The sequence below is a fragment of the Schistocerca americana genome, chromosome X, assembly GCF_021461395.2.
Source record: "Schistocerca americana isolate TAMUIC-IGC-003095 chromosome X, iqSchAmer2.1, whole genome shotgun sequence".
Lineage (NCBI taxonomy): Eukaryota > Metazoa > Arthropoda > Insecta > Orthoptera > Acrididae > Schistocerca > Schistocerca americana.
Window position 1 is genome coordinate 658,314,846 of NC_060130.1, and position 13,770 is coordinate 658,328,615.

Sequence of the window (13,770 nt, forward strand, 5' to 3'; positions counted from 1 at the left end):
TGCGTGTCTGTACAATTGGCAAAGTTCCTCACGGATCCCTCACTTAAAGAAAAGAAGCATATCAGTATCGGTCAATAATTCGATGCTGCACTTCGTTATCTTGAGCATTGCATCCCAAGACAACCTAGGTACCGTGCAACAGAAGACGGGATCCAGAGAATATGTGGCCATGCACAGACTTCGGAATTTCTCTAAAACGTCCGCAAGCAAGCGCAAGTCTGTGTCCATGCAAAGTCGTACGTACTCTCATAAAGTGGAGATGTTGAACTTCCACCAGACATTCACAGCATTCTCATTCTCTGCATCCGTTATGGCATTGCCCGTAAGGTTGCTGGAGAATACAGTTATGTCAGGTAGCCTGGTTTCGTTGAGTTTCGTCATACTATCCAGATACTCGTATGGGAAAATCCCATTCCTTTTCACAAGTTGAAACTTTTCATCGTCAGGAAATCCAGGTCGATTGATATGCATATCCCCCCAAGGTAGAGTTTTTACGAGTTCCTGGAGAAGCGCCTACATGAAACGTAGTGTATCAAGGAAGCAGAGCGTAATTCTTGGTGTCATTCGTGTGGAGAATGAAATGTATTTCTCGACGCTCTCATGTAGAACACTGACCTGATTTTTCTCCCAACCAACATCAGCCAAGTGCTCAACTAGAAAGTGAGCATCATACCCACTTAAATATGGAAGACAACGGATATGTGCCTTGGTCACTGGTACTTCAAATTGCACGTATTGTGAGATATGCCATGGAACTTCCCTGTAATATAACAGTGGTCCCTGCGAGGTGTTTCCACATTTCTGTCTAATGGCAGCCCAAAAATATGACAGTCAACCGCATTATTGTACAAATATTCATTCTCCTTCAAAATGGTTCAAATGGCTCTGAGCACTATGGGACTTAACTTCTCACGTCATCAGCCCCTAGAACTTAGAACTACTTAAACCTAACTAACCTAAGGACATCACACACATCCATGCTCGAGGCAGGATTCGAACCTGCGACCATAGCGGCCTCGCGGTTCCAGACTGTAGCGCCTAGAACCATTCTCCTTCGATTAGGTTATGGGAATGTTGTCTCTGTAAGGCTTATAAACCACCCATGAAAGTTCTTTGAGCTCAGTGAGCAGCCAAACTGCACGATTATCCCCGACTTACGGTCTGTGGCGGTTAAGACTGGAATGACAGGAGGATACAATTTGGTATGTTTTTATCTACAAAGGTGGTATGTGAGGTCGTGAAGTCACCTTCACGGCAGGTCACAGGAGCGAGAAGGCTTTCAAAGTTGGCATACACTAGAGATGGGCATCGCTCCTGGTGGTGAGCATTTTTAAACTTTATGAATTTGTTTTCCTCAGTACCGGGTCCTTGGAAGTGCAGTCTACTAGATATACCGCTAATAACTTGTCCAAGGAAAAATAATTCTGGCACCTTAAGCAAATATACTGTTTATCCTTAGGTTTATTTGTAACCGAGTTTGTCACTTTTACGAGTTCCTAACCAGGAGGGAATTTTATAATACCATCTGTGTGCTTTAATAGTTTAGTTTCTTTAGTTTCTGCTTGTTAATTTAATATCTAATAGCTACAGTTCCCGCGTTTTCATTTGTGTCAGAAAATAAACCGATTTTGTGACATATTACAACTTCCTAACCAGGAGTGAATTGTTTAGTTTCATCTAGATTTTTTAATCTCTGGTTACCAATCTAATTTATTAACACAGTTCCTGCGTATTCGTCAGTGTCTACAGTAGAGTTCTGCAGCACGTGCTGATAGTCCGTTTATCTGAATAGTTTAGTTTTCCATGGTCTTTAGTATGGAGAGGGTCTATGATTGTTGTGTGCGGATGAAAGCAGAGTTGGTGACACTTTGCTCTCAGCTCCAGGCTGTGATGGCTTCGGTTACACAGCTTGGGGCTGCAGTGGATGGGCACCACTGTTGTGGGCCAGCTGTGGGGATCCAATGGACGTCCTCTGATCTGTCCTCACCACTGACCAGCCCAGTTACTGCTTGCACTGAAGTTGATCCATCACCTGTGGTCGACTGGGAGGTCGCCCCAGTACGTACCAGGCATCGAGAGACTTCCTGAGGGGCCACACTTAAGGCCTCCCCAGTTACTCTGACAAACAGGTTCCAGGTGCTGTCTGTAGCTGACTGTCGCTGACCCAGATCCCATTGCCTGTCTTGTTTCAGAGGAAAGATCTCAGCCTGCAAGATCCGGACAATCAAAGAGGGTGGGATTATTGATAGTTGGGAGCTCCAATGTTAGAAGCATTATGTGGCACCTTAGGGACAGTCTGCGAAGAAGGGGAAGAAAGCCAATGTGCACTCCATGTGGATACCAGGTGGAGTCATTCCAGACATGGAGCGGGTGCTCCCAGATGCTATGAAGACCACAGCGTGCAGCCAACTCACATTGGTACCAATGATGTGTGTCACTTTGAATCTACATCTACATCTCCATCTACATTTATACTCCGCAAGCCACCCAACGGTGTGTGGCGGAGGGCACTTTACGTGCCACTGTCATTATCTCCCTTTCCTGTCCCAGTCGTGTATGGTTCGCGGGTAGGACGACTGCCGGAGAGCCTCTGTGCGCGCTCGAATCTGTCTAATTTTACATTCGTGATCTCCTCGGGAGGTATAAGTAGGGGGAAGCAATATATTCGATACCTGCAGCATAGTCGACAGGACCCATTGCGGACCTCTGGCACAGAAACGAATGGAGGGTCTGAATCAGAGGCTCAGACCGTTCTGCGACCGTGTAGGCTGCAGACTCCTCGACTTGCGCCTATGGGTGGTTGGGTTTCGAGTTCTGCTGAATAAGTCAGGAGCCCACTATACACAGGAGGCGGCTACACGGGTAGCAGGGGCTGTGTGGCGTGGACTGGGTGGTTTTTTAGGTTACACGATTTCGGGAAAACACAAAAAGGGCTTCAGTCACAAAGGGTACAGGCCAAACACAGGAAGAACGCAGATACAGGAACCATCGGTATGACAGTTGTAAATTGCCGTAATTGTGTTGGGGAAAGTACCAGAGCTCCAAACGCTAATAGAAAGCACTGATGCTCAAACCGTTATAGGCACAGAGAGCTGGCTAAAGTCGGAGATAAGCTCAGCCGAAATTTTTCCGAAGAACCTAACGTTGTTGCGAAAGGACAGACTAAACACGGTTGGCGGTAGAGTGTTTGTTGCTGTTAGAAGTAGTTTGCCTTGTCGCGAAATTGAAGTAGATAGTTCCTGTGAGTTAGTATGGGCAGATGTCATTGTTGGCAACCGGAATAAAATAATAATTGGATCCTTTCACCGACCTCCCAATTGAGACGATACAGTTGCTGAAAGATTCAAAGAAAACTTCTGTGATTTCAATCATGTACGAGACTCATACGATTATAGTTTTTTTAATTTTTATTTATTTATTTATTGTTCCATGGGACCACATTAAGGAGAAGTCTCCATGGTCATGGAACGAGTCAATACATGAAATTATAACACGATTGTAGAAACCGATAAAATGAAATATAAGAAACGTATTCAGCTGTAGATTGTAGAAACAGATAAAATGAAATATAAGAAACATATTTTGCTGACACGTCGTTAGTTTAAATAAAGAAAATCAAGAATGTAACACTGGAATTTGCTTAATTTTTTAGCTCTTCCAGGAGCTCCTCGACAGAATAGAAGGAGTGAGCCACGAGGAAACTCTTCAGTTTGGACTTAAAAGCGTTTGGGATACTGCTAAGATTTTTGAGTTCTTGTGGTAGCTTATTGAAAATGGATGCAGCAGAATACTGCACTCCTTTCTGCACAAGAGTCAAGGAAGTGCATTCCACATGCAGATTTGATTTCTGCCTAGTATTAACTGAATGAAAGCTGCTAACTCTTGGGAGTAAGCTAACATTGCTAACAACAAACGACATTAAAGAAAATATATACTGTGAGGGCAATGTCAAAATTCCCAGACTATTGAATAGGGGTCGACAAGAGGTTTTCGAACTTACACCACACATAGCTCGAACAGCCCGTTTTTGAGCCAAAAATACCCTTTTTGAATCAGAAGAATTACCCCAAAAAATAATACCATATGACATAAGCGTATGAAAATATGCGAAGTAGACTACTTTTCGTGTTGAAATGTCACTTATTTCAGATACTGTTCTAATGGTAAATAAAGCGGCATTTAGTTTCTGAACAAGATCCTGAACATGGGCTTTCCACAACAGCTTACTATCTATCTGTACGCCTAGGAACTTGAACTGTTCCGTCTCGCTTATAACATGTCCATTCTGTCTGATTAAAATATCAGTTCTTGTTGAATTGTGAGTTAGAAACTGTAAAAACTGAGTCTTACTGTGAGTTAGCATCAAATTATTTTCCACAAGCCACGAATTTATTTCATGAACTACATTATTTGATAATGTTTCAATATTACACACAAGATCCTTCACTACCAAGCTGGTGTCATCAGCAAACAGAAATATTTTTGAATCACCTGTAATACTAGAAGGCATATCATTTATATAAATAAGAAACAGCAGTGGCCCCAGCACCGATCCTTGGGGAACGCCCCATTTAACAGTTGCCCCATTGGGACTGAACATCATTACCACTCTCAATATTGCGGAGAATTACTTTCTGCTTTCTGTTCTTAAAGTAAGAGGCGAACCAGTTGTAAGCTACTCCCCTTACTCCATAATGTTCCAACTTCTGCAGTAATATTTTGTGGTCAACACAGTCAAAAGCCTTCGTTAAGTCAAAGAAAACACCTAAAGTTCGCAACCTTTTATTTAATCCGTCCAAAACCTCACAGAGAAAAGAGACTATAGCATTTTCAGTTGTTAAGCCATTTCTAAAACCAAACTGTACATTTGACAGCAAATTATGTGAATTTAAATGGTGACTTTAATTTACCCTCGATATGTTGACGAAAATACTTGTTTAATTCCGGTGATACGTATAAAACATCATCCGAAATTGTGCTAAACGCACTCTCTGAAAATTATTTCGAGCAGATAGTTCATGAGTCCACGCGAACGATAAACGGTTGTGAAAACACACTTGACCTCTTAGCAACAAATAACCCTGAGTTAATAACGAGCATCAAAACGGATACAGGGATTAGTGAACACAGGGTTGTCGTAGCGAGATTGAATATTGTAACCCCCAAGTCCTCCAAAAATAAATAAAAATATAACTATTCAATAAAGCACATAAAAATTCACTTGACGCCTTCCTGAGAGACAATCTCCACTCCTTCCACATTAACAATGTCTGTATAGACCAGATGTGACTTGAGATCAAAGAAACAGTATGGGCAGCAATTGAGAGATTTATACCGAATAAATTAACCAACGACGGAGCTGATCCGCCTTGGTACACAAAACGTGTCAGAATACTGTTGCAGAAACAACGAAACAAACATGCCAAAGTTTAACAAAAGTAAAATCCCCAAGATTGGCGATCTTTTAGAGAAGCTCGAAATTTGGCGCGGACTGCAATATGAGATGCTTTCCACAACGAAACTTTGTCTCGAAACCTCACAGAAAATCCAAAGAGATTCTGCTCGTATGTGAAGTATGCTGGCGGCAAGACACAATCAGTCCCTTCTCTGCGCGATAGCAATGGAGATACTATCGAAGACAGTGCTGCCAAAGCAGAGTTACTAAACACAGCCTTCCGAAATGGCTTCACAAAAGAAGACGAAGTAAATATTCCAGAATTTGAATCAAGAACAGCTGCCAACATGAGTAACGTAGAAGTAAATATCCTCGGAGTAGCGAAACAACTTAAATCACTTAAGAAAAGCAAGTCTTCTGATATAGACTGTATACCATTTCGGTTCCTTTCAGAGTATGCTGTTGCAATAGCTCCATACTTTACAATCATATGCAACCGTTCGCTCAGTGAAAGATTCACGCCAAAAGACGGAAAGTTGCACAGGTCACACCAATATTCAAGAAAGTTAGTAGGAGTAATCCACTAAATTGCAGGACTATATCAACATTATGAATTACCTCGAAGAAAACGGTCTATTGACACATAGTCAACATGGATTTAGAAAGCATAGTTCTTGTGACACACAACTAGCTCTTTACTCGCATGAAGTGTTGAGTGCTATTGACAAGGGATTTCATATTGATTCCGTATTTGTGGATTTCCAGAAGGTTTTTGACACTGTACCACACAAGCGGCTTGTAGTGAAATTGCGTGCTTATGAAATACCGTCTCAGTTATGTGACTGGATTCGTAATTTCCTGTCAGAGAGGTCACAGTTCGTAGTAATTGACGCAAAGTCATTGAGTAAAACAGAAGTGATTTCTGGCGTTCTCCAAGGCGGTGTTATAGGTCCTTTGCTGTTCCTTATCTATATAAACGATTTGGGAGACAATCTGAGCAGCTATCTTTGGTTGTTTGCAGATGGCGCTGTCGTTTATCAACTAATAAAGTCATCAGAAGATCAAAACAAATTGAAAACGATTTAGAAAAGACATCTGTACGGTGCGAAAATTGACAATTAATCCTAAATAACGAAAAGTGTGAGATCATCCATATGAGAGCTAAAAGGAATCCGTTAAACTTCGGTTACACGATAAATCAGTCAAATCTGAAGGCCGTAATTCAACTAAATATCTAGGAATTACAATTACGAACAACTTAAATTGGAAGGAACACTTAGAAAATGTTGTGAGGACGGCTAACCAAAGACTTCATTTTATTAGTAGGACACTTAGAAAGTGTAACAGATGTATTAGGGAGACTGCCTACACTGTGCTTGTCCGTCCTCTTTTAGAATACTGCTGCGCGGTGTGGGATCCTTACCAGATAGGATTGACGGAGTACATCGAAAAAATTCAAATAAGGGCAGCACGTTTCGTATTATCACGAAATAGGAGAGAGAGTGTCGCTGAAATGATACAGGATTTGGGGTGGCTATTATTAAAACAAAGGCGTTTTCGTTGTGGCGGAATCTTCTCACGAAGTTCCAATCATCAACTTTCTCCTCCAAATGCGAAAATATTTTGTTGACACCGACCTACATAGGGAGAAACGACCACCACGATGAAATAAGGGAAATCAGAGCTCGTACGGGAAGATGTACGAGTAGGTGTTCCTTCTTGCTACGTGCTATACGAGATCGGAGTAATAGAGAATTGTGAAGGTGGTTCGATTAACTCCTTGCCAGGCACTTAAATGTGATTTGCAAAGTATCCATGTAGATGTAGCTGTAGACATACATCTCACGCTCACCGGCCAATTTCGAGAAATCGAGGGGGACGACGGCAGTATGCTTGTCCTGCCCATCTGACTTCCTTTTCTTCCGCAGGTCATAAACATGAAACAATATTCCGGTAATCTGAGCCTCAAATTTAGGTATGTCCTGGATCTTGACGGGGAACTTAATACCATCGAAGTTATAGCAGCCGCGAATACTATCACCTAAATGGTATGTACTGGGACGCTCAGGATGATCTCTGTAATTGTAATTTCTCTCGAAAGCCAGGATTGACTATGCAAAACAAGCGTGGTCCTTTCTGTTTTCTACATAAATGCATGCCTGCTTATTACCTGTGACCTTAGGGAGCTTGATACATCTAGACCCTCCATTTACCGGATCATAGATAAGTGTATGGATGTCCAGGTGTGGTATTTGACTGAGTGCTTTAGCTGACCCTCTCACTCGGAAAGCCACTTAGGGTGGATTTACGGGACCACTCGGCTGTAGACGTGCTCCGTGTTGTTACACCATTTTCCCCTCAAAGATAATGAACTCTTCAGTGCCAAACTAACTTTGGTGGGGTGCGATAATTAGACGCAGAGCACCGCGTTGCATTTAATCGTGGGATACCGCAGATCTTTGACTACCTTGAGAAGCTCAGTTTCCACGACAGAAAGGCACACCCTTAGAAAATGAATACAGTCGTGGTACCCTCCTGCCAAATTCTCGATCTTCGTGGTTCAAATGGTTCAAATTGCTCTGAGCACTATGGAGGGTTTATATAGACTCGCCGATTTGGCGGGAACCAGCCAGGAAGAGCGGTTGATGGGGTGTCCTAAACAGTGTTTTCAGTAGTCAATACGAGTATGGCATTCTACCCCAGCTGCAGATGAATTCTGCTCTGAGCTCACAGGACAAGTTGGTGCTGGTCTGCGCGGCTACAGTTTCCGCACGCTCGTGGATGCAGCCGGAAAACCCTACTTCCGGTCTGCATTTCACTCTACGGCGAGCTGCGGACACTGACAGACGCGCGGCCACTTTGACTGTCTCCCAGTTACGGCCGTGCTTCATGTAGCAAACTACTGTGATAGTGTATTTAACAACATCTTTTTTTTTGTTTTTGCTTGATGCAGGACCGTCATTAGAGTTTCGAAGCAGTTATTTGGGCTAATTCATTTTAACGATGTGTTTTTTCGAGGGTATTTTGTCGTAGTGTATTTGCTTTCCACGTGCACCTGGGAAGACAGTGCTGTATTTTGTGTGTGAGTTTATTTGGAACAAATTGTTTTAAGCAACATCTGCAAATGTACTGAGGCGTTAAACACTTTACCTAATTTGTTTATGCATTCAAATATTGTGGAATAGTAGAGGAAGACATCAGAGGTTTCACAAGTGTGCCGCGATCTTTTTTAGAGTATGTCTTCAAGTGTGGCGGTATACATCGCAAAACTGAAACAAACTACTGTGTAGCAATCTTTTTGAGTTTGTATTTAGAGACAGATTCAATTGGATTTAGTAACTCCTGAAGCAGCTCATGCTCAAGGACTAGAGTATTTCCCACAGAATCGCGCGAAATGTCTGAGGAGTGGTTTCACAAGTGCGTCGCAATCTTTTTAGAGTCTGTGTTCAGGTATGGCGGTGGTGGTATTCCTCGGAATAAAACGTATAATTGTTTAAATATTCTCGCATCATCTGCAAGGCTCTCTCTCTCTCTCTCTCCCTCTCTCTCTCTTCGTGAAGTGATATACATTTAGTTCCCGTGATATCTTCAAGTTATATATGTGACAATATTCTGCAACTCCAGATATAATATCTCCTGAAGCAGTTTGTGTTCAACGAAAAAGAGTATCCGTGCACTGGGGATGGGAAGGAGGAAGGCCACGGGTATTTCCAGCGCTACAGGAAATGTTTAACGCGTGGCCGTGTGGCTACCGCGTGACCGTGCTGTAAGCTAGTGCAGAGACTCTTGGGGCAGGGAGACTGGTGTATTGCTTCTCTTCCAGCGGGACGCGAGACTCTGGGGTGAAAGTCTTGCCTCTTGTGCTTTCGGAGACTGACTGGGCTGTAATCGAATTATCTACAGTTACAGAACACGCATTTATAAGTTGCGAAGCGTAACTTAGCCCTTATTCATTATTTCATGAAGCGTATTCATCTTCACCAAATATCATTCCTATCGACACAGCCCTCACATGCATGATTACAGCTAATATACTCCTCCTTCTCCAGCACAGACATCTCGTCCATTGAACACAGAAAACATTTACATCCGTCCAACCAGTCCAGCAGCTAGATGCAGACTGAGCCCTATTCCTGCCATTTTTTCCCCAGACCACCATCGGATTATGTCACAATAGGGATGAGCGGGAGGGTCGTCAGCGCCCTGTCGTGGTGATGTTATGAACTATGTCAGTTGGACTCTGGGCATCATGGTGAATACACCGGATGGACAATTCAAATTGTTTAAGTAAACAGTGCTTACTTATGAAACTTCCTGGCAGATTAAAACTGTGTCCCGGACTGAGACTCGAACTCCGGACCTTTGCCTTTCGCGGGCAAGTGCTCTACCAACTGAGCTACCCAAGCACGACTCACGCCCCGTCCTCACAGCTTTACTTCTGCCAGTACCTCGTCTCCTATCTTCCAAACTTTACAGAAGCTCTCCTGCGAAGCTCGGTTCGTATCAGCCCACACTCCGCTGCAGAGTGAAAATCTCATTCTGGAATGCTTACTTATGTTTATCCTATGCAGCAGCCCAGTACAGACTGACTGACTCCTTTTTCCCGCCAATTTCCAGATGTGGGAGGGGAAGGGAGAAGAGTAATGCATGCAAAATAAAGACTTATGCCCGCCCTATCCAGCAGCCCGCCACAGACAGTCCTTTTCCCACCAATTTCCAGATTGAGGAGATGAGGGAGGGGAGGGGGAGGGGGAGGGGAGAGGAATTAGGTTAGTGGAGGTAGCCCAGTTGACCTATTTTCCCGCCAAAATTTGAACTTCCCATCATGACATCACCGCAATGTTGCCACATTTATGGCCGCCATCATGGATTCGACATATTAAACAAATTTGGCAATGTGGGATCTTGCCCACTTTGCCGTACTACTCTCTGTTACACTATCTACATAGTATCAAGGTAGAATGCACTACAAACACTGTTTGTTAACGTGGGAAATATCTAGCAGCAGCAAGAGGGGTTGCAAATATCTGCTTCATACCACATTCCTTAGCCCAGGGCTTCCCAACCTTTTCGGCCGGCGGACCCCTTCTTCAGTCGAAAATCCATTGCGGACCCCTAGTCAGTGAAGAGCACAGTAACTTTAAATTTCAGAGCGAAACCCATGGGAACTGAAAGCTTCTTAATGCAAGTGCCATGTTCCCAATGACCCCCCTCCCCCCCAAGTATCAATAGTCTTTGGTTTAGAGATGAATGAAAACAACTTGAAATTAACGATCCAATTTGAATTCCCACTGTATCCAGACAATTACTAGTGGATTTTCTCCCTTTGTTCAACACACTACAGCCTGATTAAAATTACTTGGTAATTGACATTTCACACGTTGGAGCTGCCTTTCTCCAAGAGCAATCACCATTGCGTCCAAACTGTTTGTTGTTGACAAGCTGCCGCTTGTGGTCCGTTCACTTCCATTTGGCTACTGTTGTGTAAGGAGCATGCGTATTTCGTAACAGTCGTGTGTGTGTGTGGTTTTTCGTGAAATCCGGAGAAAAATGTTCAAATGTATGTAAAGCCTATGGGACTTAACTGCTGAGGTCATCAGTCATTAGTCTTACACACTATTAACCTAAGTTTAACTTCCGCTAAGGACAACACACACACACACACACACACACACACACACACACACATGACCGAGGTAGGACCGAAACATCAGGCGGGAGCGGCCGCGCAATCCACGACAACATGGCGCCATAGACTGCGCGGCCATTAAACGTGGCTGTGAAGAAAAGAGGCAGACCCATGATTCGGGATACAAACACATTACGAAAGAAAAGAGACCAAGGAATTGCCTTTAAAGAACTATTGTGACATCTGTTGTGCAATGTGTGGGAATACATTCACCCAGTTTACATGCGTTTCCAAACCCGGATTTCGTAAGACGATGTCCCAGTCCCGCTTTTGGTTGGCCAGGTAAACACTTCAAAATCTATTCTGGAAATCTGCTTTTATAAAGCCGTTTTCCAGTTCCACAATCGATTTTCGTGCCCATGTAAACAGCTCGGAAAGTCTAGTTATTTTTAGGTCTTTGTGTATCTACTGAATGGCACCTGTCAGTCCATAGCCGACAGCTAGCAGGCGGCATTCTAACAGTGTACTGTCAGTTGGTAGCTGGCAACTGGCAGGCGGCGTGGCAACAGCTTAGCCACAGCTCACAACTTCAACTACCACTTGGACATTATATTGTGGCAGTCAGCCTCGACTGTAAACAAATTAGGAAAACAAACAAACAGACTCTCTTATTTCTATATAAGAAGACAAAGCATTTCACAGAACATAAGACTTTTTTTCTCAAAGGAAACAATTCTGGCAGAGGAGGTTTACCTTTTACAAGGTAGCATGTGAAAAGTCCTCATTTGTTTGTGCTCTCAGCCAGTTGCCACAATATAGTGTCAGAGTAATAGCAAGTAATTGTAATTGAAGTATACGCAGGCCATATTTTTGACTGAGAGGACGGTATATATTATAAAGAAAAGAAATGAGCTTTAGATATAATTTTAATTTTCGTAACAAAAATATCAATTCCAACAGAATTCAATTAATAATTATTTTGTAAATGAGAGAAGACAGAAATAAAATTCCTACAGAGCTATAGTTCAGGTATATTCACTGAGCATCTATGAAGAAAAATGCTTTCTTCTTTACTATAGATGAATCTGTAGGAATAATAATGGAATCCTAATGTGATGGTCGAGGGTGCTTCTGCTGACACAATTTTGAGAAGTTGGTTTCAATTCTTGACAACTGGAGAAGGATGTCTGGTTCTGCATCTAGGCAGCTTGGGTACTTAGTTTTGTGGGCAGCATAGATCGAGAATCCAGAATCACACATGTATGTTGTGGCAAACGGAAGAAGTACACGTTTTGCCTTTTCAACAAGGGGGTAGTATTTCTTGTTATCCAAACGGATCCAAAAGTGTGAGTAACTGTCAATGTCAAAACTTGATTTCGAGGTAGGGGCTGTGGCAATTTCTATCAACAACTCATATTCATTTGATGATAGAATGTTCGGCTTATTGGATACAGTGAATGGGTTGACCACCCATTCGTATTTCTGCAGCTTCTCATCTTCAGCTGTTGGGAAATAATGCTCCAACAATGACATCAAGCTTCGGAGACGTTCCAGGATTTGATGAAACAAATTCTTACCAAGAGCCAATGTTTTGTTTTTCAAAAACTCTTTGAGAAGAGCATAACTCCCTCCTCATTTATTTCAACTGGAAACTTCCCTTGTTGTGAAGGCGATGGAGAAACTGCACCCTTATTCAATGATCCTGACTTCAGCCACCGATCCATGTTAGAAGTAATAAACTGGTCAAAAATCGACTTATGAAATAGGTAGTGCACTGACAAAGCAAGTTTAACATTTAATGATGCCTGGGGCCCGCATACGTGCCAGCGAGCGCTGTGATTGGTCGACAAAGCTCGCTCCGCGCAAGCGTAAAAGGTTTCAGCGCATCTAGCGCCGCGATCGGGCGCACAAACGACCCCCGTATTGTTGTGAAACAGTCGATCAGAGAAGCCGCATTCTCCGGCACTAAACTGTGTATCCGTTCTCACTTAGTAACCGCAAAGGCTGCTTGGGAATACGACCTGAAGTAGAAGTACACATGTTTTTCACATGAAAAAAAAAAAGAAATAGTGATGAATTTGATTTTCACATTTTTATTCAATAATTTTACTCATTATTTTACACGATTTGGTGAAAGGTGGCTGCGGACCCCCTAGAAAGAGCCGCTGGACCTCTAAGGGGTCCATGGACCACACGTTGGGAAGCCCTGCTTAGCCGAATCACTTTCTAAATTCGATGATAAGGGTGATTTTATTGCTATCTTACACCACTGGCGATGTGCACCTGCTCTTTTGGTCTTTTAGTGCACAACCCACGATCATTCTCTATATTCAATGTGCGGTATTTATGTGGAAGACAACTTCATTAGGAAGCAATACCATACTTCGAATTGTAACACAGCGATATCGCTAGCTTTACTTGTGCGTGCCTGTAGGACCAAGAGCTCTTCTTATGCAGGATGACAGTAACATGGTCATTGCGACCGTGTTTTTAACATCTAGTCGCTTATAAGACCATTATGTCTCTCTTCTGGTGCCACTCGCAAGAAAAACAAATAAGGCATGTCCATCCAGCGCGGATTTTCGCTACAGGCTTGTAAAGTTTGTGTTGAGGTGTATAGTTACTGTGATCATTGTACTGACATGTTCATGAAAATGGCCATCTCCAGTCATATCGAAGGTATTAATTTGAAGTAGAAAATTGCAATTCCAATGAATCGATAGCTGTAAGGGGCATGGAGGATAGC

The 13,770-nt window shown here is 42.9% G+C and overlaps 1 protein-coding gene across 1 annotated transcript in view; it reads left to right on the plus strand.

The window, feature by feature from the left end:
- LOC124556234 (protein tyrosine phosphatase domain-containing protein 1-like) overlaps positions 1–13,770 on the plus strand; it is a 375,836-nt gene that overhangs the window by 168,075 nt on the left and 193,991 nt on the right. The gene's annotated exons all lie outside the window — the stretch shown is intronic.